The sequence below is a fragment of the Miscanthus floridulus genome, chromosome 18 (genome assembly GCF_019320115.1).
Source record: "Miscanthus floridulus cultivar M001 chromosome 18, ASM1932011v1, whole genome shotgun sequence".
Classification (NCBI taxonomy): Eukaryota; Viridiplantae; Streptophyta; class Magnoliopsida; order Poales; family Poaceae; genus Miscanthus; species Miscanthus floridulus.
The window spans coordinates 132,302,694-132,308,374 of record NC_089597.1 but is presented as its reverse complement, the minus strand read 5'-3'; positions in this window follow the sequence as shown (position 1 = coordinate 132,308,374).

Genomic DNA, 5,681 nt, shown 5'->3' with positions numbered 1-5,681 from the left:
CCCTTGGCGAAAGGCGTTTCTGACGAGCGTCCGAGGCGCCGCATGGTGCCCACAGGCCCCCGCGTGCAAGTCCCAAAGTAGGGCTTGGCCTGCCTCGGTGGTGATGCATCGTTGGAGGACACCAGATAGACTTCACCTGTACAATTCGCCGTTGCAGAGGACGTAAGTTTTGGCTTGTCACGCAAGCTATCGGGCTTTGGTCCTGTCACTAGGAAGCTCTCCCCGAGCGAGCCAATCAAGGAACGGGACTCGCCAGTCCGTGTCCTGGTTGGTCTGGGGAGGCTCCATGTCAACTTCCATGACCTCAGGCTCGGCCGAAGGAGTCTCGGCGGTAGAGGGGGCGTCGAGCCCTGCGGTGGGTTCGGCCGGTGGGCCCTCTTCCACTGTCGAGGCGTAGTCAATGGAAGGCTTGTGGAGGTCTCTGGCAAAGACGTTCGGGGGGACCGAAGCCCGTGTCGACGCCATCTTTGCTAGTTCGTCCATGGCCTCGTTGTATTTCCGCGCGATGTGGTTGAGTTCGAGACTGTCGAACTTGTCTTCTAGGCGACGTACCAACTTATAGTACGCCTCCATTTTGGGGTCAAGGCAGTTTGACTCCTTCATGACTTGATCGACGACGAGCTGCGAGTCACCCCAGATGTTGAGATGCCGCACTCCAAGTTCGATGGCGATCTACAAGCCATTGATGAGGGCTTCGTACTCGGCTGCGTTGTTGGAGGCAACAAAGTGGAGCCAAACCATGTAGCGCATGTGTACTCTGAGGGGCGAGATGAAGAGTAGACCTGTGCCTGCCCCGATCTTCATTAGGGACCCATCGAAGTACATGGTCCAGCACTCTGTCTGAATTTGAGCAGGTGGCAGTTGGGTGTCGGTCCACTCAGCCACAAAATCGGCCAAGACCTGAGACTTAATCGCTTTCCGAGGCACAAAAGTCAAGGCTTCCCCCATGAGTTCGACGGCCTACTTGGCTATCCTACCCGAGGCCTCCCAGTTATGGATTATCTCTTCCAAGGGGAAAGACGACACCACGATTACTGGGTGGGACTCGAAGTAGTGGCGCAGCTTGCGCCGAGCCAAGACTACGGCGTAGATCAGCTTGTGAATGTGGGGGTAGCGCGTTTTGGTCTCGGAGAGCACTTTGCTGATGAAGTAAACAGGTCGTTGGATGGGTAAAGTGTGCCCCTCTTCCTACCTCTCTACTACCACAGCCGCGCTGACCACTTGGGTCATCGCGGCAACGTAGAGTAAGAGGGCCTCATCCCTGGCCAGCGGTACCAGAATGGGAGGATTGGTGAGCAGTGCCTTGAGCTTGGCGAGGGCTTCTTCGGCCTCGGGGGTCCAAGAAAAGCGTTCAGATTTCCTCAAGAGGCGGTACAGAGGCAAGCCTTTTTCGCCAAGGCGTGAGATGAAGCGGCTCAGAGCCGCAAGGCATCCCATGACCCTCTGCACTCCCTTGAGGTCTCGGATCGGTCCCATGCTGGTCACGGCCGAGACCTTCTTCGGGTTGGCCTCGATGCCGTGTTCCGAGACTATGAATCCCAAGAGCATGCCTCGGGGGACCCCGAACACACATTTCTCAGGGTTGAGCTTGATGCCCTTCTCTCTCAGGCATTTGAAGGCTATCTCCAGGTCGTCGAGGAGATCCCCGGCCCTTCTGGACTTGACCACGATGTCGTCCACATAGGCCTCGACGGTTTGCCTGATGTGCTCGCCAAAGACCTAGGTCATGCACCACTGGTATGTGGCCCCTGCGTTTCTGAGGCCGAAAGGCATAGTCACATAGCAATACATACCGAATGGAGTGATAAAAGAAGTCGCGAGCTGGTCGGACTCTTTCATCTTGATTTGATGGTAACCGGAATACACATCAAGGAAAGACAGGGTCTCGCATCCCACAGTGGAGTCAACGATTTGATCGATTCGAGGTAATGGGAAGGGGACTTTCGGACAGGCTTTATTCAAACCGGTGTAGTCTACACACATCCTCCACTTCCCATTTTTCTTCTTGACTAACACAGGATTAGCCAACCACTCTGGATGGGATACTTCCTTGATGAATCCGGCCGCCAAGAGTTTCTGTACCTCTTCACCGATGGTCCTACGTTTTTCCTCGTCGAATCGGCGTAAGCGCTGCTTCACCGGTTTGGAGCCAGCCCGGATGTCCAAGGCGTGCTCGGCGACTTCCCTCGGTATGCCCGGCATGTCCGAGGGACTCCATGCGAACATATCGGCATTCGCGCGGAGAAAGTCGACGATTTCCTATGTAGATGAGTTTGGTTTTGCCTTCTAGTGCTAGATCTGATAGTACATTGCATCAAGATTCGAGTAGAAGGTTGAATCAAACATTAGGGTGTGATCCGCCAGAGCGAGGCTCTGGACCTCTATGCGGAGGCTCCGGGCACTAGAGGTTCCACGCCAGAGTGCGGAGGCTCCACGGTCTAGAAGGATCGACAGCCTCGGTTTGATTCAAAATTCTACTCAAATCTTGTGTAATGTTGTTGTTATGTTTGGGATTGGTTTCTTATCCATTCCTATGCTTTTTTCTTTAGATGGAAGGTGATCTAGGCTAGAGAAGTGAGAAGTGGTCCAAGCGGTCCAATGATCCTATTGCCCGCTAGATCAGAGGAATAATTATTCAAGAGCTTGCTGGTGGCAGTGAGGATACTGGTCAAGGCAGTAGGCAGCAAGGTAGAGGAAGAGACAGCTACAAGGCTACACCTAGGAGAGGCAGTGGGCAAGGAAGTGGCAATGGTGCTGGTCATGGAGGTGCTAGCTGTGGTGCTGCTGTACATGGAGAAGGACCTACTGATGATGGAGGTAGAGAGGAGAAGACCATTCATGCTATTGGTGCACCAGACACCCCCTCTTGGTTTCTAGAGTTTGATCAATCCTATATGGTTCAGCATTAGGGTGCCCCAGTGAGGAGAGAGCCTATCATTTATGACCATGCAGTCCAGAGGCAACACAATAACTACTATAACTTGGGAGTATAGGTCAAGAAATCTAGGAAAGCAATTCCCTATGCTTGGCTGAATGATAGAGGGATTGACTATAGGTTTTGGTCCCTATTTCAGTTTGACTTCTACAAGATTGTGATTCTTGCCAAGGAGAAGAAGATTGTGCAGATGAAATACATAGATTGGGATCACATTGAGAGCATGAACACTCTAGACTCCAGGAAGGTGATAGAGACTATGACTGAGCATGGGCTGAAGGACATCATGGGTTTCTAATATGATTGGAACCGAGAGATATTGGCTCAGTTTCACGCCACTTTCTTTCATGAAGTGGCAAATGAGACCTTCCACTAGATGATGGAAGGAGTTCACTACAAGGTGGACTTCACCATATTCGCTCACCTTCTTGGGTTTGGGAGTGGAGATAGGTATGCAAACACCATTCAGACAGAGAATGTAATGAAGGCTGAGGATATTGTGTTTGCATATGAGAGGAGAGATCTAGTTGATGGGAAGACAGTGGGTTTGAAGTCCTACTATGCCATGAACAATCTGTTCAGAGAGACTATAAACCCAAAGGGAGGTGACTCAACTTCACTAAGGAAGTATGCAAAGAACTTGCTTGCAAGGATGGCTCCAGGTAGTGATGCTTTCTCTGTTAGTAGGTTCATTTGGGCTGAGTTGAGTGACTGTCTAGATGATGCTAGGAATGACCTCCCATATGCTCCATATATCATGTATATCATTGAGAGAGTATCTAGCATTGAATTCAAGAAAGATGTGGAGCATAGACCATACAAGTTGACTCAGTGGCATCATACAAGATGGGAGGCACTAGTTGGGGCAATAGGCACTTCAGCTACAGCAGAGGCTAGACCCACTCATAGAGCTAGCAGTAGCAGGCCTTCCTCTTCCCACCATAGGTCCAGGGGGAGCAAGGTCAAGGAGTTGCTCAAGAACTTGTTTTGCATGTGTCAGTATGCTATGGATGCTGCCTATGAGGGAATAAAGGATATAAATGACACGGAGAGGTATCTAGGACTCGAGGTTAGAGAGATTCCAGCACCTCCAATCTTTCCACCCTATGAGGACACTAGTGAAGATGAGAGAGATGGAGCTTCCACATGACCAAGAGACACTTATAGAGAGGATGACCACCCTCAGATGTGAGAGAGGACAGTCCAGGCCATAGAGGCACATGGCGACTACTCACAGGGCTGGCAGGGCTATTTGTGAGTGATAGTGGTGATGAGTCTGATGAGAGGACAGTTTCCAATGGCAAGAGGCTGACCGATCCTACATATGACAGTGGGAGTGACATTAGCAGTGATTGGAGCAGGGGTGAGTGAGCTAGTACCTTACCTCTCTTGTTCTTTTTCCCTTTTTGGCACTTGTTGACAAAGGGGGAGAGAGGCAAGATTGAGAAAATCTTTTGTGCCCATGGGAGATAGCTTCGCTTTGCCTCGCCATAGTGTCGTCGTGATGGTTGTTGAGATGCTTAGTTGTGAGTTGTGAGAGTCGATGTCGTTTTTGAACTCTTTTTTATCTTAGTGGTCTGTAATAACTCTTTGATTCACCTTTGTGTGGCGATTTGTGGTCATGGACATGGATATGAACTTGAATGCTTGTAATAGGTTGCTAGGACTGCTTAATCTTTAATCTATTACTAGCATGTTTAGATCTGTGTGGTGATTATTTTGATTTCGAGATGCTTTACCTTCTGTTGGAAATGTTCTGAGTGTGCAAAACGTGGAGGCTCCGTGGCCCGGAGGTTCCATGCTCCTGTGTAGAGGCTCCACAGTCTGCAGAGTCAGAGTATTTTCATTTTGTGCTTAAACTGTCATATGCATCACGGATATTATTTGACATAGATCTTTTGCACCCCACGATGGTATGAATACAATGATTCATTCACATTGCTCTTAAATATATGCAAAGCATGTCTTGAGGGGACATTTGCCTAAATTCACATTAATCTTGCATATATTAAGGGGGAGCCCTTGTATTCATGCTATCAAAAGCTCAATCTTTAAATTAAATGTAAGCTTTAATTGTGTTGTTAATATTTATTAAAAAGAGGGAGATTGTAAGTGCAATCAAGCCCTAAGTAGGTTTTGGTGATATTGACGAAAAAATTAAAGGACTAATGGCTTCTCTAAGTGATTGATAGTGTATCATTTGTCGTGGCTGCAAATAAACAAAGGAGGAGACCCCCAAATTCAAATGGATGGCTTGCAAAGGCTCAAAGAGCTAGTTTACTTCTTTTCAAATTTTGAAATTGAGTTATAGGACAAGTCGTACTAATAAGGGGGGGATACTAATGGTGTGCTGGGTGGAACCAAGTGCTCAAAACTCTATCTACATCTCAAACAATCCCAGCCACAAAAAGCCAGTCGAACTGAATTCTTATCTACTTTGGCCTACGCGGAACCTTCGCGCCCAGGCGCCGAAACCTCTGCGGCGCGGAACCTCTGCTACCTGACGTGGAGGCTCCGGGGTCTGTCTGACCCGACCATTTTGTGGGTGATGGTGGGGGTATTTATACCTCACCCCTTCGCCCCCAACGGTCATCTTCAACCTCATTCACTCAAACTCGAACTGAAGCTCTCTCTCTCTCCAAGCTTAGTGCTCCCAACTCTCTTGCTCAAGATCTCCGTGATTCCTTGAGGGATTTGGCTCTAGAGAGTGTGAGAAAGCTCGAGAAGATCCTTCTCCTCCGTTCAT